The sequence below is a fragment of the Aotus nancymaae genome, unplaced genomic scaffold (assembly GCF_030222135.1).
Source record: "Aotus nancymaae isolate 86718 unplaced genomic scaffold, 86718_ANA_hifiasm-v0.15.2.pri h1tg000017l, whole genome shotgun sequence".
In the NCBI taxonomy this organism is placed as follows: domain Eukaryota; kingdom Metazoa; phylum Chordata; class Mammalia; order Primates; family Aotidae; genus Aotus; species Aotus nancymaae.
Window position 1 is genome coordinate 13,665,657 of NW_026988429.1, and position 12,551 is coordinate 13,678,207.

Sequence of the window (12,551 nt, forward strand, 5' to 3'; positions counted from 1 at the left end):
TCTTCTCCCATGACCCCTGAGGTTCGTGATGCACCTTAGCTGAAGTACAGATCAAAGGAGAGGGTGACTTTTGACACAAACTGAAACCGTCCAGTTGTTTAATTATCTCTTTATGTGAAAGGCCAGGTTTTACTTTGCCTGTCTGTCAGTATAGGCAGGTGGTTATTTTCCAGGACAGGTTTATGTTACTTAACAGAGCAAAAGTGAGCCAATGTCAGGATATCTTGGAATTAATTGCCCATTTTGGAATAATTTTATGAACAAAAATTTTTTTAGGCATATGGAATGTAGGCCCAACACTTTCAGTTTAGGATCTGATGCTAACTGCATGCTTAGCTTTTCTTTCTTTCTTTTCTTTTTTTTTTTTTTTTTGAGATGGAGTCTCGCTCTGTTGCCCAGGCTAGAGTGCAGTGGTGCGATCTCGGCTCACTGCAACCTCTGCCTCCAGGGTTTAAGCGATTTTCCTGCCTCTGTCTGCTCAGTAGCTAGGATTATTTTTGTATTTTTGGTAGAGATGTGGTTTCACCATGTTGGTCAGGCTGGTCTCAAACTCCTGACCTCATGATCCGCCTGCCTTGGCCTCCCAAAGTGCTAGGGTTACAGGCGTGAGCCACTGCACCCGGCCTGCATGCTTAGGTTTTAAAACCAAGTTCTACAATTAAATTGATAAATACCTTACTTATTCTAAAAAATTATGTGGCCATGTTGCAGACATTAATCTAAAAAAAATCTGCTGGTTCTGCTTGATCACCCTCTTTATCAGGTAAATTTTTTTTTTTTTTTTAGAGATGGAGTTTCACCATGTTGGCCAGGCTGGTCTCCAACTCCTGACCTCAGGAGATCTACCAGCCTCAGCCTCCCAAAGTGCTGGGATTACAGGTGTGAGCCACCGTGCCTGGCCTTTTCAGGTTAAATTTTTATTTTTACTTTTTTAATTTTTTAAAAATGATTCAAATAGAGATGGGGGGTCTCGTTATGTTGCCCACTCTGATCTCAAACTCCTGGCCTCAGGCAATCCTCCTGCCTCAGCTTCCCAAAGTGCTGGGATTACAGGCATGAGCTACTGCACCTGGCCAGATTTAAGTTTTAAGGACATGAAGAGTTGTGTCCAAGTTCAGTCTTATTCCGGGGTGAAGTAAATGTTTCCATTTGCAGTGGGGACACTCTACAAATACCAGACTGAAGCCAAATTCAGGCCAAAGCCAGGAAGGCAACATGGTAGCTGAAAAAGTGTGGGTTTTTAAGCCAGACAAGTCATGCGACACTTCCCAGTTGTGTGACCTTGGGTAAGGTAGTTAAATTCTTTGATTCTCAGTTTCCTCATCTGTAAAATTGGTGTTCTGATACATTACAGGATTGTCATGAGGATTATTGAAATGTAATTTGAAATGTAAGTCCAGTGAATTTTGGGATCATAAGAGTTGTGACTTCTGGTCAAATTTTGACCCACCAATTAGACATTATGCTATAAATAAAGTGTGTATGAAGCATTTTTAAATCCAAAGTCTCTTGAAAATAGTAACCAGAAGAGATAACCATATTGTCAACAATTTGTGTTTTCTTAGGTGAACAAGTAGACTGCTTTTGTAGCAAGTGTGTAACCTATCTCAGCTGCTCCTTTAAATTGACCTGTTTTTATGCCTCTAATATTATATCAATGCTGAGCATATTCTGTAGGAAATTTACAAATCATTCAAGGGCAAGTTTAGGCTTGAAAATTAAAGGTCTGCACATTAGCTGAGATATGAGTTTAATGAAATGATGAAGCTAAAATTTGGTTTGTGTTTTAGAAAACTGAAGGATTTGTTATGGTGACATTTGTTTGAAACACAGAATATAAAAAAGGAACATTTACTCTTATGATAAATAAAGACGATGATGACAGTACATGAAATAATATACCATGATATTTGTGTCTGTAGAAGTAGAAAGAGAGAAGGAGGGCACTCTAGCATCAGGAGTTATAAAATGCAAATTGAAGGAAAAACATTTGCTTCACAAAGAATCTCACCAATTGTAAATCCATAGAACTTCTTATCACTGGGGTCAAAGGATGGGCCTCAGGGGCTCTGGAAACTAACTCCTTGAAGGTGCAGGTATGATTTTTTTTTTTAATGTAAATATCCATATTTCTGGAGAAAGTCCATGGCTTTCATCAGATTTTATTTTTAAGTATGAGGGGAGGCAGCAACTTTTGCTTTAACGATTTATCTTTTAAAAACGTTTCAAATGGGTTTTTGTTACCCATTAACGAAAACTGTTAAAAACTGACTGTTAGTAGCCCTTGTATTATATATAGTTTGTCAATGAGCACTGTGATTTTTTTTTTTTTTTTAAGAGACACAGTTTTGCTCTTGTTGCCCAGGCTGGAGTGCAGTGACGCAATCTCCACTCACTGCAACCTCCACCTCCCGGGTTCAAGCGATTCTCCGGCCTCAGTCTCCTGAGTGGCTGGGATTACAGGTGTGTGCCACCATGCCCAGCTAATATTTTGTATTTTTAGTAGAGATGGGGTTTCATCATGTTGGCTAACCCGGTCTCAAACTCCTGACCTCAGGTGATCCACCCGCCTTGGCCTCCCAAAGTGCAGGGATTACAGGCATGAGCCACCGCACCCAGCCGAGCACTGTGATTTTAAATGTAAGTCCAGTGAATTTGGGAATCGTAAGAGTTGTGCCTTCTGGTCAAATTTCAACCCACCATTTGGATATAATGCTGTAAGTGAAGAGAGAAATAACATAGTAGCAATTTATATTGTTGCTGATGATGAATAAGATGATATATGCAAAAAATAAGAATGAAAAGATGATATATGCAGAACAAACACTCTTTCTTCAGGTAATGGTACAGTACAGAGGTCAAGTGCATGGCACTGAACCTACAGGGCCTGAGTTGAAGTCCTGCCTCTGTTATCGTTGTGTGGTTTTAGACACGGATTCACCCTTTTTAGGATGATGAGAGCTGGTTCTCATGTAAGAATACCGTGAGAATGTAATGGGACAGTGCATGTGGATTCTTAGAACAGCTTCTGGCTCAGAGGAAATGCTCATAGATGTCTGCTGTGGTCCCTGTAAGGCAGGAGAAGGGAAGAACCTGCTACAGGAAGTCTCTGAAAGAAACAGCGGGGCATTATCCTTTTAGTATCTCCTGTGAGCTGGGCACTGTCAGTTGTTTTAGGTAGAACAAATAAAACTCACTAAGTATGGTCACCATCATCAACAGGCTTGGAAATGTGCCTCCCAGTTGGTTTTCTTGCAGTACCTCCCATGGATTCTGACCAACGAGGGCAGAGCATTACCCTGGACCAGCACAAAAGCGGTTACTGACACCAGCTGTCAGAACCCAGTAACTGAACTGAATACACTGAAGATGTTGGAGGCCACAAAGCAGAGTGACTAAGTCAGCTGGGTTAGACACTCAGCTCGGCAGTTCACTAGCTGTGTAACTTAAGGCAAGTTACTTAACTCTCTGAGCATCTGTAAGATGGGGCTGATAATAGGAACCCCCTCTTTGTTCTGTCATGAGGATGAAAGGAGTTAATTCATGCACAGCATTTTGCAGTGTCTGGAACCTAGTGTTAAATGATAGATGCTAAGTAACATAAGTTAATAGGTGCTAACTGCCCTATGCTGAGTTTTCTGTATGAATAGCTCTTATAAAGTAGTTCTGAGGTAGGTGCTGATACACCTGTCTTTTATGAAAGAAGAATCTGGGGCACAAAGACTTTGAGAAAGTTACCCAAGATTAGGCAGCCAGAGAGGGTCAGATACATCTCTAGGGGTCCCCATTGTACCCACTGCATCCAGGGACAGGTCCTTGGTCCTATGTGCCCACCACTGGCCTTGGGGGTCCCAAGTCTCTCTATATTCAAGTTGGAGGGAAGAGGAAGGAGTATATCCCTTGGCCCCAGAAACTCTCCCTGGATCACTCAGATTTCATATGTACAAAATGGACACAAAATGGCAATATCTTAGGTTTTTCTAGGACTTTCTGTGTGTAGGCACCTAGAAATATGTGCATAAGATATTTGTGCACATATGTCATAATTAATGGGTGCAATAAATTCCGTGTTTTGGCATCTAGTTATTGGGGTCCCTTGTATTATGCAGGTTCAAGCCTGTGCAACAAGAGGTATCAATATAGGGGACCCTGAATGCTGCGGTGGAACCCTGGCAAAGGATTATAAACACAGAAGCGTATCCTGGAGGCCAGCATGTTGGAGGGAGCATGCAGAAGAATGATGCTTTCAACACTGTGCTGGGGAGAAGGCCAGAGCACTCCCTCAGGAAAACATCCACCTGCAGCATTCCAAGGAGGCGGTATGGTTTGCCTAAGGCACTGTTTAGGGGAAGTTTCAAAGGAGTAGCCTGGGAATTGAAGAACTCTCCACCCCTTCTTACAGCCAGATAGGTCCTGCTTTGCCTCTTCAGCCCAATCAGGGCCCTCTGAATTAACCTCACCTTTGTGACACTTCCCAGCCCAACAATCCTATCTCTCTGGTTATTAGTGGAAATATCAGTGTAAATACCTTTCCTTCCATGGTGCTCATTGCGGATGGAGCCCTTCATTTGGCCAAATGGGTGGGCCTTTCCTTCCAGTGAGATGGATTCTGTGAGAACTGGAATGAGCTCCTGGCTCAGGGCACTTGGTAGAAACAGCATTTTATTTCAGCTGTTTATACCTCTTATCCTGAGATCTGAAAGGACACACTCTTCTACAGAAACAGATGCCCTGTGCACTCACTGATCTATTGAATTATGCTCAAAAGGTATTGTTCCGGAAATATGTGTAGAAATAAATTCAACATTCAAGACTTCGCAAGTAACAATGGAGGAAAGGAAATAACAAGGAATGAGGACATCTTGCAGCAAGCCCTAAAACATTGACCATCTTCTTCAAATGTTTAGGACATTGAAGTGTACCTGACATTGTATGGGTGTCACTTCTTCCAGCCTCAAGAAGGGAATGGCCTACAGGACATGAAGAAGTGACAGCATTTGAAAGCCTGACACTGGTATTGAATGGAAATTTAGAGCTCTTTGAATTCAAACATTAATTTGGATGTCTTACGGCAAACTGAAAATGAATTAAACTGAACTAAACTGAACATGGCCCATGCATAAACTAGGAAGAAAATCAAGGATGCAATTACTCTAAAAATCAGGGCAAACAAACAAACAAACAAACAAACAACAACAAAAAAAAAACAAAAAAAAAGAAAAGAAAATCAGGGCAGTGGTTACCTCTATGGGATATCTATGATCAGGAGGAACAGTGAGGGTGAGTGATTTGCAGGGTTTGATTTCTTCACCTGGGTAGTGGTTAGATGCATGCAATGCAGTAGAGTAATTTATTAAACTTGGCCTGGCATGTGCGGTGGTTCATGCCTATAATCCTAGCACTTTGGGAGGCCAAGGTGGGAGGACCACTTGAGCCTAGGAGTTTGAGACTAGCCTGGGCAACATAGGGAGACCCCATCTGTACAAAAATAAATAAGTAAGCTGTATATGTATATACATTATTTTCATTGCTCTGTTGGCTTCTATGTTGGCATATTTTAATACTTGCTTATTTCTGTGAACTTTGCCATAATAAGCAACAATTAAAAGGTCTGTTTGCCTACATAAGCCTGGTCCTTTGCCATCCTTCACCATTTCGGTAATTGGCACCATCATCCCCTCAAGTGACTAAGTTCTAAAACCTGGGATTCCCTTCCCCTTCCTTTTCCTAACCCTGCCTTTGATGTAATGGGTCCCTCCATTTATCACTTGTCCCCAGAGCTCTCCTCTCCCTCTGGGCCCCACTGTCTCCACAGCTGCCACTCTGTCATCCTCTGAACTCCCTACATGCACCCTTCATCCCCACACAGACAGTGAACTTTTATTAAAATGTTTTATTTTGAAAATGATTATATAGATTTACAGGAAGCTACAAGAATAGAAGAGAGATGTCTCACAGATCCTTCATCCAGCTTCCCCCAATGTTACTGTTTTATATAACTATATTATATTATCAGTACCAGGAAATGGACATAGGTACAATCCATGGAGCTTATTCAGATTTCAGTTGTACCTGCACTCATTTTTCTGTACATATGTTTGTGCGTGTCGATCTGTGTAATTTTATACTAAGTGTAGATTCATGCAACTACTACCACGATCGAGATACAGAATTGTTCTATCACCAGAGATCTCCCTTGTGCTACTTTTTATAGTCATACCCAGTCTACTACCCCTCCCCTGTCCCTTACCAGGCAACCACTAATCACAATAATTTTGTTGTTTTAAGAGCATTGTATAAATGGAATCATGCATATGTGACCCTTTGAAGTTGGCTTTTTTTCTCAGAATAATGCCCTAGAGATCTAACCAAGTTGACGTGTATATCAGTAAGTGTTTCTTTTTATTGCTGTGTAATATTCTACAGTACGAATGTAGAATAATCTTCTGTTTTTTTTTCAAAGAGACGGGGTCTTGCTGTGTTGCCCAGACTGGAGTGCAGTGGCTATTCACAGGCGCAATCCCACTACTGATCAGCACGGGAGTTTTGACCTGCTCCGTTTCCGACCTGGGCCGGTTCACTCCTCCTTAGGCAACCTGGTGGTCCCCCGCTCCCAGGAGGTCACCATATTGATGCCGAACTTAGTGCGGACACCCAATCAGCATAGTGCACTACAGCCCAGAACTACTGGACTCAAGAGATCCTCCAGCCTCAGCCTCCCGAGTAGCTGGGACTACAGGCACGTGCCACCGCACCCGGCAGAATACTCTTTTTAAAGCAGATTGGTCCCAGCTACTTGGGAGGCTGAGGGAGGAGAATTGATTGAACCCAGGAGGTGGAGATTGCATTGAGCCAAGATGGTGCCACTGAACTCCAGCCTGGGTGATAGAGTAAGACTCTGTAAAAAAAAAAAAAAAAAAGTAAAAAACAACAGATTGGAACCTGTTACTTTCAGGTTCAAATGGGGCTTTCCCACAGCACTAAGAACAAAACCTATGCTCCTCACCACTACCTCCCAGTCTCCCCTTCCCTTCCTTCCTTCCCTCCTTCCCTCCTTCCCTCCTTCCCTCCTTCCCTCCTCCCTTCCCCTCCCCTCCCCTCCCCTTCCCTCTCTCTCTTTCTGTCTTTCTTTCTTTTGATGGATCTCACTCTTTTGCCCAGGAAGAGTGTGGCACAATCTCTGCTTACTGCAACCTCTACCTCCTGGATTCAAGTGATTCTCCTGCCTCAGCCTCCCATGTAGCTGGGACTATAATCACGTGCCACCATGCCCAGCTAATTTTTTGTATTTTTAGTAGAGACGGTGTTTTGCCATGTTGGTCAGGCTGGTCTCAAACTCCTGACCTCAAGTGTTCCACCCACCGTAGCCTCCCAAAATGCTGGGATTACAGATGTGAACCACCGTGCCTGACCCCTGTCTTCTCTTGATGCCTGTCCCCTCCGCCTCATACACACAGGCCTCTGTCATTCTTAAAACCCACCTGGCTGTTTCTCTGAACTGCTTATCAGGATGACTCCCCACACCTCTCCTTGTCTTCCAGTCCCTGCTGAAATGTCACCTCCTCAGAGAGGCCTTCCCTGCACTTTCCTATACAAATGCTGCCACCCATCCCTGTTTTTCTGCTTATTTTCTCCTTTGCACTAATTATGCTTTGTTAGAATTTATTTTTTTGTCTGCTTATTTAGTGTCTGTCACTCTGACCCCTAGTACAGTGACCAGTGGGTAACAGACACTGAGAAAGAAATAAGTTGAATAAAGGAGTTAATTTGTCTCTGAAAGAAGATGCTGATGTAACATCCACCCCTCTGGGTAATCAAGTGTTGGAATCTAAGCTGTTACAGGCATGGATTAATAATGTACTTGTGTGTACCTGGCCTTATTCCCGAAAGGGATTCAAGGTGGCTTGGAAAACTGCAGATGATGTAACCAGATAAAGAATAACGAGTGAAAATAGGAATGGGAAAAGGTGAAGCAGGCCCACACCCAGAAGAAAATAAGAGTAGGAAAAGATGAAGATGGCCCACGCCGGGAGGTGGGATGCAGGGCTGGCAGGACCCCTGGTTGCCTGTTCTTCAGCAGACAGCAACCTAGTGCCTGTGGCTGGACAAGCAAAGGAAGACACAAGCAAGGTGGCTTCAGGTTGTGATGAAGGATATGAAGAAAATAAAAGTTAAACATGGTCCATGAAATTAAAAGCAAGCCTATTTTTTTTTCTTTTTCTGAAGGAACAGTTATTGCTGATTCTGGGAATTGAGAGAAAGATTCACCATGAGCCTTAATTTTTCCTTTTCCCCAGAGACAGTGTCTCACTCTGTCTCCCAGGCTGGAGTATGGTGGTGTGATCCTAGCTCACTGCAGCCTTAGACTCCTGGGCTCAAGTGATTCTCCTGCTTCAGTTTTCCAAAGTGTTGGGAATTACAGATGTGAGCCAATGTCCCTGGCCAAGTCTTTTTTGTTTTTTTCTGAGATGGAATCTCACTCTGTTGCCCAGGCTGGAGTGCAGTGGCACAATCTCAGCTCACTGCAACCTCCGCCTCCTGGATTCAAGTGATTCTCCTGCCTCAGCCTCCCGAATAGCTGGAATTACAGGTGTGCACCACCATACCCAGCTAATTTTTTTTGTATTTTTAGTAGAGACAGGGTTTCACCACATTGACCAGGCTGGTCTTGAACTCCTGACCTCAGATGATCCACCCGCCTCAGCCTCCCATAATGCTGAGATTACAGGCATGAGCCACCATGCCCAGCCCCCTGGCCAAGTCTTAATATTCTTATTTTTCTGTTAATTTTTTTGGAAGATCTATTATGATTGGACCCTGAGGAAATCATGGAGAAGAAAATGACAAGGCACCCTGCCCTCTGGAAATTTATGAGTAAGACAGGTCTCAGCTACTGATGATCTCTCTATCACCCCCCACCCCCACTCCTCCTCATATCAGTAGGCGCTGTTGCTTTCACCTCTTTCTCGTCCTCTGATTGAATGAGCTGCCTAGAGTAATACCAGGTTAGTAGCAAGCTGGGCCAAGAAAGTGACTGTCTGGATGGTAGATCCACTTTCTTCTTGTAACATCCACCCCTCTGGGTAATCAAGTGTTGGAATCTAGGCTGTCATAGGCACTACCATGTAGGCCCCTTGTGGACCAGCCACCTTTGCTTATCAGTTGAATCCACTTCAAATGAATATCAAAGGCAGCCTCCAAGGAGGGAGGTGATTCAGCAAAGCACAGCTTGTTTGGTAGGAGAGATGTGAGAGGGAAGGCACTAATCTCTGATTCTGGCCCTCCGACTCCAGCTAGACCAGTGTATCCCACACCACGCCACCCCAACCCAACACCCTCTCACACACTTATTCTGAGTTTTGAGTCCCTATTCTGGTTCCCCTAGCACCCTAGACTCAGCTCTATTCTCAAGTGCCTCTTGAGGATGACTTTTTGTTTTTTTGAGACGGAGTTTCACTCTTGTTGCCCAGGCTAGAGTACAATGGCCAGATCTCGGCTCACTGCAACCTCCGCCCCTTCAGGTTCAAGTGATTCTTCTGCCTCAACCTCCTGAACAGCTGGGATTACAGGCATGCACCACCATGCCCAGCCAATTTTTTGTATATTTAGTAGAGATAGGGTTTCACCATGTTGGCCAGGCTGATCTCGAATTCCAGACCTCAGGTGATCCACCCGCCTCGGCCTCCCAAAGTGTTGGGATTACAGGCATGAGCCACTGCGCCCAGCCGGAGATGACTCTTTTATGTCATGGCTTCACTAAGTGTATTCTGGAAGCACCTGCAACAGAGTCATCTGGGTGCTTTAGCAGCGGCTGCCAGACAGTGAGTGTTTCATGATATTGATCACAGCAGGTGGGGAATGTGTTTTTGGTAAGAACCCTGACCTAAAGAGATGTGGATGAATAGGGTCCTCTCCAAATTCATGTCCACTTGGAATCTCAGCTTGTTACCTTATTTGGAAATAGGGTCTCTACAGATATAATTAAGGTAAGATTTGAGATGCTATCATACCGGATTAGAGTGGGATGTAAAGCCACTGAGTGTCCTTATAAGAGATAGAAAAGAGCCAGCTGTGATGGCTCGTTCCTTTAATCCTAGCACTTTGGGAGACCAAGGCAGGAGGATTACCTGAGCCCAGGAGTTTGAGACCAGCCTGGGCAACATGGTGAAACCCCATCTCTACAAAAAAATACAATAAAAAAATTAGCCAGGCATGGTGCTCCATGCTCAGGAGGTGGGAGGATTGCTTGAGCCCAGGAAGTTGAGGCTGTAGTGAGCCATAATCGTGCCACTGTAATCCAGACTGGGTGATAAAGCAAGACAGTGTCTTGAAAAAAAGATTGTATTAAAAAAATAGGAGATGCAAACGAACACCCAGAGACTCACAGAGAAGACAGCCATGAGAAGACTGAAGTAAGCAGCGATGGAAGTCATGCTGGCTCAGGCAAAGAACACCTGAGAACACCAGAAGCTGAAGGAGGCAGGGAAGAGACAAGGGAGGCTCCTCAAGATTCTTCAGAGGGAGCATGCCCTTGCTGATACGTAGATTTGGAGCTTCTTGCCTCCCGAATTATGCGTGAATACATTTTCTGTTATTTTAAGCCACCAAGTTAGTAGTAATTTGTTCTGGCAACAACAGCTTCCCACTCCTGGGAGAAACGAATGCAAGGGACGTCCCCCTCTAGAGGGTTTGACTGCTTAGGCCATCACTGCCATGTAGACAGCTGATTATGATGGCAGAAAAATAAATTTGATAGAGAGCTCCAAGAGAGTGTGCCCAGGCTAGGGGAGGGACAGAGTATTACAGAAAACATGCCCTCAATTCATTACTAGAAGTGAACTTGTAGCATTTGGAAGGAGTTAGCCTAAGATGGGGCTACTCAGGGCCTGAAACAAGCCAGGCACATGTTAACACAGGAGAGGAGAGGTGAAGTGGGATGCAGTACAGAGACCAGGCAAGGAGTGGACCAGCTTTGAGATTGCTCCCTCACTCCCTGATTAAGGCTGTTACCAGCTGCTCTGTAAGAGACTGGATATCCCTGCCTGGATTGAAATTGATTTATTGATTAATTAATTAAATTTTTTTTGAGATGGAGTTTCGCTCTTCTTGCCCAGGCTGGAGTGCAATGGCACAATCTTGGCTCATTGCAAACTCTGCCTCCCAGGTTCCGGTGATTCTCCTGCCTCAACCTCCCGAGTAGCTAGGATTACAGGCATGTACCACCACGCCTGGCTAATTTTCTATTTTTAGTAGAGACAGGGTTTCTCCATGTTGATCAGGCTGGTCTCGAACTCCCTACCTCAGGTGATCTGCCCTCCTCAGCCTCCCAAAGTGCTGGGATTACAGGTGTGAGCCACCAAGCCCAGGCTGATTAATTGGTTGACATGGTCTTGCTCTGTCGCCCAGGTGGGAGTGCAGTAATGGATCACAGCTCACTGCAACCTTTAACTCTTGGACTAAAGTGATCCTCCTGCCTATGCCTCCTGAGTAGCTAGGCCTACAAGTGCGTGCCACCAAACCCAGGTAATTTTTGTATTTTTTGTAGAGATGGAGTCTTGCTATGTTGCCCAGGCTGGTCTTGAATTCTTGGCCTCATGTGATTCTCCCAATTTGGCCTCCCAAAGCTCTGAGATTATGGGTGTGAGCCACCATGTCCAGCCAAAATATGTTTATTGAGCACCCACTTTGTATGCCAGACTTAGATCCAGCATGGAATATCTAAAGGACAAATGCAGTTCTTACCCTCACACAGCTGGTAATAATGTATCAGGAATACCTTAGTTGCTGGTAAAAGAAAACTCAACATAAATTGACTTAAAAAATAAAAGGAGGCTGGGTGTGGTGGCTCACGCCTGTAATCCCAGCACTTTGGGAGGCCGAGGTGGGCAGATCACAAGGTCAGTAGTTCAAGACCAGGATGGTCAATATGGTGAAACCCAATCTCTACTAAAAATACAAAAATTAGCCAGGTGTGGTGGTGTGGGCCTGTAGTCTCAGCTACTTGGGAGGCCGAGACAGAAGAATTGCTAGAACCCAGGAGGTGGAGGTTGCAGTGAGCGGAGATCATGCCACTGCACTCCAGCCTAGGTGACAGAGTGAGGCTTCGTCTCAAAAATAAATAAATAAATAAATAAATGGAACTTATTATTCCCAGTAATTCACGAGGCATCTGGGGCTTCCAGCACCATTCAGCCAAGCTCCTACTTGGCTATATTTAATAATAAAGTAACTGGCAAATGACTTGTAGCTCTGTAATTTGTCTTGATGTTTTCTTATTTCTTTTCTTAATGTTATTGTTGTTGTTTTGGGGGTTGTCTTATTTCTGATATTGCTGGAATATACACAGAGGAGCCCAGTGAAAATAAGCCTTAATTTATTTCTAATTGTTTTCTAAACCAGGGTAATGGAATAGATGTATGGTCATTTGACTGCTTGCAAAAATGCTTCAGGCAAAGATATGATCAGACAAAATAGGATCCTGAAAGACGGCCATGAGCAAAATATCATCAAGATCTTCCTCAGTTGTTTCCAAACTTTAGGGTATAAAATAA